Genomic DNA, 14,913 nt, shown 5'->3' on the forward strand with positions numbered 1-14,913 from the left:
ATTGGAGTTACTGAGGACTGTGATTGAGCCTTCAATCTAGAGGTACGATTTTCAGGGCCCTGCTCTTTTCACCGCATGACACATACTTGCTTTTGAGAGCCGCAACAGGCAATCTGAAAACTTTCTTGAAAATTACTCAAATGTAGAAATAAATACTTGGTCCTTAATATTTTTCTTGGGACTGAGTCTAATTGGGGTTATTTTAACTGTTGTACTAAGAGTTTAAAAATCAGGGAATCATGGGGGTTGGAAGACTCCTCACTGTCTGAAATGGTAAGGTTACTCAAGCTGTATAAAGTAACAGCATACAGTGCCTAGTTTTTAGGAATGTCCTCCATAAAAATAGTGCCCAGCTAAGAAATGATGACAGTTGGAGACCATGTAACATTACCATTTCATTCTAAAGCACTTCCTACTACAGCTTTGCTTACAGGCCTCAGGTAGGACGAGTATTACCATCAACACTAGTTTTCTGTTAAACTTACGTGAGTCATGTACTCTTTACCCCTCTCCTTCCTAAGGAAGAAACCTAACATCTGGTTTCTTAAAGGTTTCATTCTTTGGCTCTAACCTTGGCTTGCAGGCTTCCAATGCAGGGCTCTTCATACTGAAACTATGTGTAGGTATTTTTATGTGCGTGAGTAATGGGGAAAAAACTCTCTCTGCCACTGAAATAAGCAGTGCCATTATTACAACAGTATTCTCTTTCTGCTTAAGTGGATAAGATCCCTTTTAGACAATTAACTTACGCCATTTCTGAAGGTTTGCCTCGCTTGTTTCCTGTCTGATTTTCTGAAACTGGCATTTCTATCCTCAGTTTCTACTCACTGCATATATCACTTACATTTTATTTTTTAAAGAGCCTTGAGATGTTGATGTGAAGGGTGAAATATAAATGTATGTTGTATGTAGGTTGTACCATACTAGTTTATCCTTGAATTAATCATTCCAGCTTGACCTTCCCTTTTGATTGTTTTCAAGAACTGCAGTCGTTAGTCACTGTGTTTTGATTACCTATCTTCTGATATTTTTACACTCACTTTGAATACCAATTACTTTTCTAATTCTGTTCCAGTTTTGGGTTGCTCGCTTCTTTCACATATAGTAAATGTTTTAATTGTTTTATGTTTGTTAAACCTGATACAGAGCTCAGTATTGCAAGGAGCTGAGCATCATTGGCCCTCTAGCCAGACAAGCATGTAAGTTTAACTTTAAACATGATGTGCTTAAGAATGTTTAAACATCTCATATTTAAAGTTAAGCATACACTTAAATTACCACTGAAGCCTGAAATTAATCATGTGCTTAAAGCTAAGCGCACGCTGAAATATTTTGTTGAACTGGGGCCAGAATACTGAGCACCTTGCAGAACTGAGCTCATAACATCTGTGTATTCATTTTCAAGGAAGAGATATTCAAACACACAAAGGACAGTGGAGTTGGTCAGTCATCCTCATTGGCGTTAATGCTATACATAGGAATCATCTTTAAAATGGCAGCATTGCATTTTTCTTAGTTTCCCCTGCTCCTGGAGTATCTAATTGTTACTCTAAAATTGCATATCTTCAGTTTATTAAGGGTCTAATTTTAACTAAGCAGCCATACATATAAAACATTATACAGGTTTTTGTAAAGTCTATTATCTTGCAAAACTCTGCTACAAAGTATGTAACAATTGTAGTATAGAATATAAAACAATTAAGGGCTGTACATTCTTTTGGAGCCTTAATTGTAAATACATTAAATGTTATGCAGGGGCAACTACTTTAGTGAAATAACGTAAACTCCAGGAGTAATGTGAAGAATGTTTGCTTCAGTTCCAGTGTCTCCATGGAAAAATTGTTATGCTTTAAATGCACATAAAGATCCTTATAGACAGCAGCTGCTACAAGTGGAATAAAAAAAGACATGTCCTTGTGATGGTCCCTTTCCAATTAAAATGCAGCTTGTTAGGACAGTCTTATTTTATCTTTTTCATCATCCCTCTTATCCTCTGGTTTATTTTGTACCTTAATAAAATGGACTAGATTGGTGGTAGTGGACTCTCTCTGGAGTGATTTGAAATGTTAAAAACAACCCTGAATATATATATATATATAGGGGCGGGGGGTGGGGGGAGGAGATATACTTTAGAATGTTAATTGTGTGCTTAGGTTATTTATTTCCTCTTTGAAACTACAACTTCAATGTTAGTGATTTTAACATAAAAATAGAAACTGCATGATTCAGTCTAATTTAGAAGCATATCAATTTGACATTCACATTAAACTGCATTACCATGATGATGAGAAAGTTAGCAATGTTGGAGACTTTTTATGGAGCTATATTTCGCAAGAGGGTACTTTTTTTTTAACAACTCTAAACTATTGAATTCATTTGCAGTTACTTTATCTTATCACAACATGCTGATAAAATATAAACTCGTGTTAGTCTATTTCTAATTTCATTTCTGAAAAGTGGATTTATATTTTTAAATCTTTTATTGATGTATAATAGTAAACTAGTATGTAACTTCTGCTTCTCGATACAAGCAGATTAGGTAATCATGCTTTGGATGGTTTTTAGTTTTTTCCTGAAAGCAACTTAAATTTTGAACAGTTATGAGAGGGCATTAGGATATTTACCTGTTAAAGTAATCTGACTGGATGATCCCTAAAGACTACTTAGTAAAACTAGTCATCGTATAAATATCTCTACGTTAGATTAAAATTTAATACGGCATTCCATTAGATAATAAAACATTAATAGATGCACAAAAACCTGCTTCTTTCTATGTAATAAGACACTCATTTGAAAATTGCTAAGACATTCGGTTTCGTTAGTGGAAAAACATTGTATAATGGAAACATTGCTATTGAAAAATGTATGTATTTATTTATATATCTATATGTAAACAGTTTTCAATCGGAACAGTTTTTGGTTAGTTTTCTGAAAAATTGTTTGGCTGGAAGAAACAACAGGAATCTACTTATGAGATACTGAAAATTAAACTGCAGTCAAGATTAATTCCTCACAGATATAACAATGCACTTTATCAATTTAAATATTTTTCTGTGTATTAGAAACTGTTTGAAATAAAGAAAAATATTTAAATTGATCACATTTCATAATACCAAATATGTCTTCCTTTTGGGTTTGGATTAATCTTGACTGCAGTTTAATTTTCAGTATCTCAAAAGTTTTTTTTCTTTTCCCCCTTTGTTTGAAATAACCTTCAAAATAGTTTGAGTCCTTAGAAACACCAGTCTGGAAGGTACGGCATTCAGACTTCCACACTATCAGTCACCAATTGAGTTAAGCAGGTTTTCTGTCTAGGCAGCCCTGATAAGGAGAACTGTGCAGAACTTTAGCCTTGGTATGTGATTGTACAAAATCAACACAACTTGATTGGCTGTATTTGCTTTATTAACAGCACAAAGTGGGAATTCTCCAGATTAATTTGGGTCCACAAAACAAATTTATTTATTTCCTTTGTGTAAAATTACAGTGCTGTCATCTGCATATTTAATGATTTATTTAAATTGTACAGGTTTAGGGACTGATTGCTGTAGGAGGTTGCTAATCGAATGTTTTTCACCTGTAAAAAAATTATAACAAATTCTGTTCCGGTTCATAGGTTTCCAAAGAGCCATCAGATGATGATGTGCAAAATTCTCTGTGATCTCACTTGAGTTCCTAGTGGATATGCGTGCATATACAAAAAACCACCCACCCTTCTGTCCATCTTTTGATTATGGTCTTTTCAAGTCAGATTGAGGCACATGGAAGTTGGTGCTACTGTCCAAGCTTTGCTTGTGTGAATGAAAAGGACTTATTCAGGATCTCAGACTAGCACCATTTATGAAAACTAAATCACTATAAGAAAAACAAAGTGCAAAAAATACTTTTACTCTTCTGTTTTAAAAAGCATGTGTATATGTATATAAACATAAAAACCAGTCTGTTAGATATGTTCTAAGTGAAATGATTACGTCTAGGCATGGATTTAGAAATGAGGCATATTTTTTGTGTTGAAAAAATTAAAAATAACACACAATTCAAGGCTTGCACAGTAATTTTAGTGCTGCTGCCAAATGAATTGCTTAGAGACTTGGGGTTTCTGGCTGGTGTAACTCCAACATATCATTTGCATGACAGCTTTGACTTCAAGGGAAGGGTAAATGCAGTAATTAGGCTCACAATTTCATTATGGTGAGTAGTGTGAGAATAAGAAATAGTGACTCTATCTCTGGAGTTGAACTACTGTGGGGTATGAGGCATATGGCCGTTGTTCAGATGGTCTGCTTACCTGATGGTAGATTGGATTTTAAGTAGCTTTGGATTGTTTAAGATTTATGCTGAATGAAAGCATCAGCCTTTCATGGTTCTTGTACTGCTTTCTCCCGAAGTATAAGTGTACTACTTCTCAATTCACTGCTGTTTGTTTCTTGTCTTTGGGTTACGCTCGTAGAAGAAAACATTGTGACAGTAACTTTGCTGAAATTATTCCTCAATCTAAGAACATGCTTTCTTTGGTTGGTCTGCTGTTTCCTAATACACCATCAGCTTTTTCCTTCTGCATAAATCTTCATCTTTTATTTGTGCACCATGATATGCAGAGATGCAAAATACATCAATATAATGCAGCAAAGTGGCAGTGTCTAGACTAATTTCCATACTTACATGTCATTGTAGCTGCATATTTTTTTGCAGTTTTTTTTGTATTATCTTTGGTTCAGCTGTTGCAAAAGAGATCAGGGCATTATCTTTTTATTGGTGATTACAAACACCAGATAGGGCACTATTTTTTTTATTAGTGATTAGGAAGCCAGAGAAAGTTTTTGTGTCTGAAATGTAGTTGGTGAAAATGAGAAGTTCATTAAGTAGATCGTTGTTGAAATGGAGTCCAGGAAACATTCAAAACCAGAGCTGTGTTAAGTGATCAAATTATTGCTGAAATTTCCAGTGAGCTAACAAATTGCATTATACACAAATCCCATTTTAAAGCTGTATAAAGGCTCTTTATCCCCTTAATTAATGTCTGGCCATGTCTTGCCTAACAGGAGAAAATGTAAGGCTTAAACAGTTGCCTCCGTGTGACATCAGGTTAAAATAAGAACTCTTGTATTTTTTAGTATACTGAAGACATGGTGTTTTGGTTTGTGTTTGAACTTTTGGGCTACCATAGAATATGGGTATTAAAGCTGCTGTTAGGCTACAAAGGAGGGTATATAATCTAGATGTACAAGATTCATGTTTTGGGAAAAATGATTATATTTGTTTGCAGCCAAAATTGTTGTGCAATAGACAACCTTAAACCACCTTAAAAAAAAATCAGAGAATTGTGCAAATGTGTAATGGTCTTGTAGATGAATTTACTGGACTGGGACTCAGGAGATCCGGGTTCAGTTGCTAAATCCGCAACAGACTTCCTGAGTCATTTTTAGGTGTTATGTTAACCTTGATACTGTAGTAAGCACTCTGGACTGACATTGCAAGATTGGGGCCTTTTCTCGCTGTGTCTGTTCCTTTTCTGTGAAATGAGTGTAATAAAATTTGAAATCACGCAGGATGTTGGGAGGGTTAAATTTATTAGTTTGTGAGGTGCTCAGATTCTACACTAATGGAGGCCATATAAGATTCTAGCTAGATGATTATGTTGTGTTCTCCCAAATTATGGATCTGATTCTGCAGTCTTTCCTACAGCAACATTTCACCTGAGTGTAAATCAGAGTTCTAGCTGAGTAAGGACTTAGAATCATAGTAGATTAGGTTTGGAAGAGACCTCAGGAGGTCATCTAGTCCAGCCCCCTGCTCAAATCAGGACCAATCCCAACTAAATCATCCCAGCCAGGGCTTTGTCAAGCCGGGCCTTAAAAACCTCTAAGGATGGAGTTTCCACCACCTCCCCGGGTAACCCATTCCAGTACTTCACCACCCTCCTAGTGAAATAGTGTTTCCTAATATCCAGCCTAGACCTCCCACACTGCAACTTGAGACCATTACTCCTTGTTCTGTCATCTGCCACCATTGAGAACAGCTAGCTCCATTGTCTTTGGAACCCCCCATCAGGTAGTTGAAGGATGCTATCAAATCCCCGCTCACTCTTCTTTTCTGCAGACTAAATAAGCCCAGTTCTCTCAGCCTCTCCTCATAAGTCATATGCCCCAGTCCCCTAATCATTTTCATTGCCCTCCGCTGGACTCTCTCCAATTTGTCCACATCCTTTCTGTAGTGAGGGCCCAAAACTGGATGCAATGCTCGAGATGTAGCCTCACCAATAATCAGTTCCCTTGATCTGTTGGCAATGCTCCTACTAATGGCAGCCCAATATGCCATTAGCCTTCTTGGCAACAAGGGCACACTGTTGACTCAGTCCACTTTAATCCCCAGTTCCTTTTCTGCAGAACTGCTGCTTAGCCAGTCGGTCCCCAACTTGTAGCAGTCCATGGGAGTCTTCTGTCCTAAGTGCAGGACTCTGCACTTGTCCTTGTTGAACCTCATCAGATTCCTTTTAGCCCAATCTTCCAATTTGTCTAGGTCACTCTGGACCCTATCCCTATCCTCCAGCTATCTACTTCTCTTGCCTCCATCCTATCATTCAGATCATTAATGAAGATGTAGAACAAAACCAACCCCTGGGGCACTCTGCTTGATACCAGCTGCCAACTAGATATCGAGCTGTTGATCAGTACACATGATCAACACAACGTCAGGGTTGAGCCTTAAATTTCTCACACAAAAAGACACAATTTAGTTCAATTTGGACAAGATTATCACCATAGCCTAAAGATCACGTCTTCTGCAGCTAACAATGTATGACCAAAGTATAAGCTTAGCAGCATCTAGACCAAATTTGGACCAAATCATTAGTGAGCTTGAAAATTTAGAATTGTAACACTGTAAAACTATTATAAACGAGTGCAATGCCTCTCTTCACCCATTCCCCAAATAGCATTTAACTGAATTTCCATTTATTACCTCTGTTGCTGTCATGTATTGTGACCTCCGTCTTTGCACGTGTTTGTGATTAAAATAACGAAGTTTGTACTTCACAATATTTGTGGCTGCTGTGCAAAGTGTATAACATTGAGGAAACATTTGAGGTTCATATTTGAATGAACAAACATCTGGAATTGTGCAGAATTTGCCACCACTGAGAAATGTTAAAGTTGGCTAAAAACAAAAAACCTTTCTTGACATGAGTATCTTTCTTGTGTGTGTATTCCCTTTTAATGCTGTTTTCTAAGTTGCTGATCTCTTCACTACTTGGTTTTTGTGGTCACTTGAAGTAAACCTTTCTACTGACGATTTTTTCTGTTTGCTTTCTGGCATATAGTTGCAATATCCAGAGCTGCTTTCCTGTTACCTTGCATGTCTATTGTGTTTTATACTGTTTTTATTTATGTACATACATGTCGGAAACAATAACCACAACTATTCATAGAGTTAAAATGCTACTCAACCCCAGTAAGGGTAGAAGAAGCTGGCCCAGAATCATGATGAAACGTTACCTTGTTAAAACAAACTGCAGTATGGAATGATCATGTGATTGATCCAAGTTGCTGATCTTTCAGAAAGGTCTGTTTGCCATCCAGAGGTGCATTGACAGATTAATTGACCATCCTTAAGGTAATATGAATACAGTTTTAAAAGATGCTGTTTTTTCTGCTGAGTAGTGTTTGCCAATTGGTAAGAGTGGCTTCAAGATGTACTTACCTATGAAAATGATTAATTGAAATGTGTTCACCATACTTCGGCTGTATGATATGTGTAAAGAGACCTCTGTTGATCTGAAGTAAATATTATGCCCTTTCCTACAAAGGCCAGATTTTGAGGCCACCTTCAATTTTCACATCTTGTGAATTACTGGTGATAGTTTTAAGGTTAAATTCTGCTTCTGAAATAAACTTAGAGACTTAAGGCCATCTAGTAGTCTGATATTATTCTGCACTGCCATGAAGGTGGGAGATCTGAGTTCAGTTTCAGGTTTGGTTTCTTGCTCCTTCAATCAGCAGGAATTGGAACCACTGTAGAAAACCAGCTACCAGATAGAGAAGGATTTACTTTGGGTGTTTCAATGGAAACCCTCCTGATAAAAGTCCCCACCTCATTCTTCTAGCCAGAAAGGGTGACCACAACCTAGGCTGACTAGATAGCAAGTGTGAAAAAAGAAAAAGAAAAAAGGGATGGGACGAGGGTGGAGGGTAATAGCCTATTTAAGACAAATCCCCAAATATCATGACTGTCCCTATAAAATCAGGACATCTGGGTCACCTTACCCCATGTGCAGGCCTTGCGAGGCAGGGAGTAAAAGGGCCTTCCCCCTTTACTAGAACCACTTGTCTTCTGAGAGAGAATCCAGTGAAAGATAGCTGGAGTCACTTCATGTAATGTCTAGTTGATTTCTGGAGAACATTCCACACTTCTAACACTGGTGGAACTAATTCTGAAATGAAAACAAAACAAAAATACCTTTTGACATGCCTGCATCATTGTTGGTTCTGTACACAATATCCAGGGACTTGCTTTCCATATACTCATGTTGTCACTTCACATACAAGACAACTGTGAATAATTTATAGGGTAAGACTTACCCATTAGTTTAGGAGAACCTACATGGGCCAGGCCTCTTGTGTATAAATCTCACTTTCTCTACAGCAGGGGTGGGCAAACTACGGCCCATGGGCCAGATCTGGCCCACCAGCCATTTTAAGCCAGCCCTTGATCTCCCGCTGGGGAGCGGGATCTGGTGTTTGCCCTGCTCTGGCGCTCCAGCTGCGAAGCAGGGTCGGGGGCTGCTCCACGCCGCTCCTGGAAGCAGTGGCATGGCTCCGTTCCAGCTCCTACATGTAGGGACAGCCAGGGGGCTCTGCTCTGCATGATGCCCTCACCCCAAGCACTGCCCCCGCAGCTCCCATTGGCTGGGAACTGTGCCCAATGGGAGCTGCGGGGGCGGCACCTGCAGACAGGGCAGCGTGCAGAGCTGCCTGGCTGTGGCCCCAACTCCCTGCCCCAGCCCTGATCCCCCTCCCGCCCTCAGTCCCAGCCCGAAGCACTCTCCTACACCACAAACTACTCATCCCCAGCTCCGACCCAGAGCACTCCTGCCTCACAACCCATCCGGAGCCCCCTCCCACAGTCTGAGCTCGTCATTTCTAGCCCCACCCTGGAGCCCGCACCCTCAACCCCCTACTGCACCCCAACCCCAATTTTGTGAGCATTCATGGCCTGCCATAGAATTTCTATTCCCAGATGTGGCCCTTGGGCCAAAAAGTTTGCCCATCCCTGCTCTACAGGCTGTATCTGTGGAGTTATAGCAGTATCTCTTTTAGACCATACTTGTGTCAAGGGAGAAAAGAACTGCGTTAATGAATTCTTAGGGCCAACTTTAAGTGCATTTCTCCCTTTACAGGATGACTAAAAAAAAAAAAGTACCTCTAGGACATAGATTGAATGATAATATTGCTGGAATTAATGAAAAGGTGTGAGAACCACATAGTCATTAGTCACACTGGCCTAATTTTGACAAATTCTGCATTTGCTGTAGATCTCTATGGAGAATTACAAAATGTTGAGTTATATAGTGCTGCATATGCAAGCACTCTTTGTATGATGGTATTGCAGGTATGAGGCAAAGTGATGCTAACACAGAGGTGAACTTCTATCAGTGATGTTCCATAAGTGCAAGATATCTGAAAGTATAGTAAATGGCCACTATAGAAGAGCATGTTCACTTTCAATGAAAAAGGGTCATCAGGATAGATTTATTATAATATACACTGAGGTCGGCAGTAGCCCCATTTTTAAATTTTATTGGAGCAAAGATTAAACACGATGGCTATCCTGTTTTCAGCGCTTTATTTTTGGGCCTTTCCTTTGCACAGTTTTGATGTTTTATAGAGAAGGCCACTTTAAAAACTCCCTAGTAAGAAAAGTGATCCTGCATAATTTAGCATTTCCCAGCATTTCTGGGTGGTATCTCTAACTAGCGAGAGCAGCAATCGCACAATCATTCCTTCTAAATCGGGACAGAGCTCCAGAAAGAATTGCCCAACCTCTTTGAAACATCTGCTCAACATCTGATACAACCATTGCTGCAGTTTTCGCTATTCTGATAAATGGTGAAAATGAAGGTTAATAAAATACACACAGTCTTGTAACAGACAGCTATGAGGAGATAAGAGCACTGTTGTTTGCGTTTCAGCAAACTACCCCCAAATAAGACACAGTAGGCATAAACAACTGTAAAAACAGTTAATTAAAAAAAACCCAATAGGTTTAATTTACTATGATCTGATGGAAGGTGAACCAAAACTGTGGTTCGCCTACCTTGCAACTAAATCATATAATACATGTACATGCAATTTTGGGCAAAAGCTGTGATTGGTGCAGTCTAAATCAGCATAACAGTAAATTTGAGGATTACACTATTAGAATAATAATTTTCCTAGTACAGTTATGCAATCAAAACATCCATACCACAGTACAGTATATCACAAAACCCACATCCTCACCAGCACAAGTTGTTAGTACAGAGTGGTTTTGGCTTTATTTCCAGTTTGGCTTAAAAAGGAAAATGTGAATGTCTGGCAGGTTTAAAGTAGCAAATCCTCGCCCTAGCTATTTTATTATCAAAACTCTTTGACTTGAATTTTGATTGTTACGGTACTGTACTTCAATTTTTTTTTCAGTTCCCTTCTCCAAGCCCAGAGTGCTCATGTGTGGACAATCACACACAACTTTCTGCTCCCCAAAACTGTGGTGCATCTTCTTCTGCTACCAGCCTGCCAGATGCATAGGTGATAGGTTTGGGTTCAGGGATTAATTTCACTTACCATCTCCATCTCCAGGCTGCCAGTTTCAGACAATAGCAGCTTGTTGCTTTGGGGCTACTGCTGACTCTGTCCACTTGCTGAAAATATGTGAAAATAACTGCTGGGAGAAGGAAAGAAAAAGGCAGAGTTAAATGACCTTAAATTGGTTGTTTACTGAATGGCCCCATTTTTTCCCCCAAAAGGGAGGCCAGCAAGTACCTTTTCAAAGCTCAATTTAGGACCAAAAAAAAAACAACCAACAAACCCAAGTCCTCCTTCTGGGTAATATAAAATTGCTAGTTTATGCATCTGAATAACCAAGCTGGTCTAACTAGTCTCAGTGGCTTTTAGCAAGGAAGGAGTTAAGAGGATGCTTTGAACCCAAACTCTTCTGGTTCATCCCCACACCCTGTTGATGCTAGAAGTACTTCCACACCCTGTTGGCATATAGTGCACTTCCTTTCATTCACCTTTAGCATGTTTAGCAGGACAGCGACTGCATTTTTTAAATCAACATCACAGCTGCAACCTGTTTCAGTTTGTACAGTAAGAAGGATTTGTACTTGCTCTCCAATTACAGTGCTCCTTAAAAAAGCACCTGCTCTTTTCCAGCTGTGTATCCTGTTGGCAAAATGAAAATTGCCTTGAGGTGGGCTTTGTTTTTCTAGGTTGCATTTCTTCCTGTCTGATTGAAGGGAGTTCATTGCATAACTGGGATTCCTTGGAAGGTAGCATCTCTGCTCTGAATTTCAGGTTTTTGGGACATTGCCTGTTTGGAGTAGCCTGTTTTGTTGTGGATTTAAAATGGCAGACAGACCTAGAAGGAAAGTTACAAAGAAGTCTTCCTCTTTTTCATATGATCCCCGGAGAGACTCTGTGAAAGTTCGGAGATACAAGTCTCTGAGCTTCAAGTCAGCTACCTTGGACTCTCAGAAAAGACAGGTGCGGGAAAATCTGGTTTGTATCATTTTTTTAAAAATAGCTTTTAAACAAAAAATAAAATAAAATCTGTATTTCCTAAATTCTTAAATAGTAAACCTAGCTTTGTGAGTCCACAGGAAGTAGGAAATGACATGTATTTATCTGTGACACTTCTTTGTGTGTTGCTGTTCAACTGCTGTTGTGAATTCTTTTTTTTTTGTCACAAGAGTCAATAGTAGTATTTTACCCTCATGGAGAGAAATTAAAACCTATTTACTTTGTTTTTAAGGTACCTAGATTGGATTTTTAGCCTCAGGAGCTTCTTATCGGGCTTCTTATCGGGGGTTGGACTAGATGACCTCCTGAGGTCCCTTCCAACCCTGATATTCTATGATATTCTTATGCCCGAAACTTGCATCATATGATTTTTTTCATGAGATGTTTGTCTGTCATGTTCTTCAGACTAGTTTAAAGGTTTGGTAATCAGCATGGTTATTTAAATGAAAACTGCTTCATTGATCTTTCTTACTTTTTCAAATGTTGAAAAGTACCAGACTGACGGCTTTAGGGACTGAAGTATTTTAATTATCTGCAGAACAGGTAATGCAAATATGCAACAGCACCTGTTCTGGAGGGACCAGTTCCATGGGTTACAGGGCAGCGTAGCCTCTAAACTGCACTGCACTTTACTACAGTAAAGGACTGAGTTGGAAATTCTTTCGTTTGCATACTGAGGTAGTAATTAAATGATAGTTTCAGAGGAGAGAAAATGCAGTATGGATTAGAGTAAATGAAACAGAAGTGGGTCAATTGATAAATTGTGTCAATGTGCACAGTTACATTGATCAGAATGTTTCTACATGTTTATAATATATAAAATCAATACTCCACTCAATGATTAAATGAATATATTCATATCTACACATGAAATGCCTTTCTAAAAGGCCTTAAATAGCTTTCATTGGTATGTAAAATGGACTGTATGGAATATTAAGGTAAAAATATTTTGCACATAGTATACCATAAAGGCCTATAAATATGCTAGTTTTCCATTAGGAGCATTAGGGAGAGGATTAGTTTATATATGAATTAAACACACAAGGGTATTCTCCATGCTGCACCCAATGTATCGGTGTTCATAAATTTTCAAGATTGGAAGTGAGATTTTGGCAAACAATATATCCATTTGAAGCAAAAGAATTACATTATCATGCTAGTACAAGATGAAGCACTTGTTTTAAAAACACATTGCATATGACTTTTGCTGACCTCACAGAATAATTTTTGATTACTAATAATATTTTGTTGTGCTTGGAGATTTGAACTGCAGAATATTTAATATGAAAATCTCCAGATGTAGGGTGTACTTTCCCAGTGCTGTTCATTCTAACCTTAAAATGCTCTTTAATCTTAGTTAAAGTTGAACCTCACTGATGTTCATTAAAGACACAATTTTGGATTACAGAATTTTGTAAATCAGTGCATATATGAAAAAACACGATCATTACTGTAATTTCATGCTAAATTAACAGCTGTAACAATATAATTTTATAGTAATAGTGATAAAACTTCGTGTTTAAAGATGTAAAATGTTAGAGGTATACAATCAGTCATGTTAATTGAGCCTTTGGGAAATGGGGAGAGACCATGAAACTTTTGTGTGACGGATGCAGTTTGTAAGGGATAACAAAATCAGAATTAGCGAGTACTACTTTTGAAAGTTTTCCTGGGTTTATGTATATTTCTTCCTTTGGCTAGCTGCCATAGCTAGTGCATGACCCCTAGTGGTTAACAAGGAATATTTTTAGTTTAATGAGCCAATCTGATATATTTGTTTTAAATGCATTAAATTAATAATTTTAAGTGTTAAATACTTAGGTGGAGATGCCAAAATCTGCCGGTTTAGAAGATGGAAAAGTGCTAATCTGTTTTAGATACTAAAACATTTTCTATTCCTGCTGTCAGAAGGAAGAGTATAGTTTTTGCCATAAACATTTCTTCATGGTGTATTGTGATGCAAGCCAAGTACTAACCATCAGTCTCAGTCTTCTAGGATGATTGTATGTCTTTGGGTTTGAATTCGGCAAGCCTGTTAAGAGTTAACATGAAATGCTAAGACTGTCAAGTACTGTTTTGAGGATCTTATGTTGGAAGCACTACTGTGCACATAGTGCTAGCATTGTGATCATTCTGTCATCAAACCATTAGAAACATTGGTGGAGAATTATTGGTCTAAATTTCCGCATCCTTGGGAAGTGGTTCCCAGACTTTCTACCAAAGAGACCCACCAATTGCATTTTGTCTTTTTTGGAGACCCACCATTACTTTTATACTATGTGTGCATTTGTTTTATATATAAATAGTCAGTCATAGACATTAAAATAGTAAATATATATTTGTTTTTCTTTTGTGTTTGAATTTTAAAATCTCCTCCCCAATCCCCCTGTTGTCCCAGTTCTCCTCCTTGTGGATAGAGAACTCTAATAGGGCTCCTGCTCCATGTAGTTTGAGGTCATCACTCATTTATGTGAGAGTGGAAGACAGGATACAACAAAAGAGCCCTTCAGGTTGTCTCTGTCATTGGAGAGAATTAGCCTCTCAGAGATTGTTTTATGTCTGGGGTGTGTGTGATGGGGTCTATTAGGTTTTCTCTGCCCCCTGTTGGAGGTGTGAGCACCCTGACTCTCCCCACCCAAGGAAAATCCACTCAGACTGGGTGACCAGCAAGACAGTACTCCGGGGGCTGAAGGGCCAGGAGGAAGTAGTGACTGATTAAGAATCAGCAGGCCAGTTAAGAAGGCTTGCCTGCTTTTTCTCAGGAGTGGTGTTGGGTGAGACTGGAACAAAGGAGTAGCTCCTCAGGGCTAACCCAGACCCTGGGTTGTTGTTTTGTACATGATTGATTGTTCAGAGACTGACACTAAGCTCACGGCACAGGCTGGCAGCCCAACCTTGCAGACTATGGCAAGGAATGGCTGCAGTACCACAGGTGACGCTCAAGAGGGAATTCAGAACAGCTCTGCCTGCCTTACGGGGCCTAACTGGAACAGCACAGGTCCTCCTCCCAGCCAAGGGACTACCCAGTCCCAGTATTGCCTGGCATTAAATCGAGGAGAGTACCCCTGCTCCTCCATGTTCTCCTCAACCTGGCCTGTAAAGCGGCCTGCTTGGCTTCTCCCAGCCCTGTTCCCTCCTG

General features: G+C 38.8%; 1 protein-coding gene across 11 annotated transcripts in view; it reads left to right on the forward strand.

Annotated features, from left to right (window-relative positions):
- The window catches only part of PARD3 (par-3 family cell polarity regulator), a 627,608-nt gene that overhangs the window by 79,259 nt on the left and 533,436 nt on the right, over positions 1–14,913 (forward strand). The gene's annotated exons all lie outside the window — the stretch shown is intronic.

This window comes from Mauremys reevesii, linkage group 2, assembly GCF_016161935.1.
Source record: "Mauremys reevesii isolate NIE-2019 linkage group 2, ASM1616193v1, whole genome shotgun sequence".
Taxonomy (NCBI): domain Eukaryota; kingdom Metazoa; phylum Chordata; order Testudines; family Geoemydidae; genus Mauremys; species Mauremys reevesii.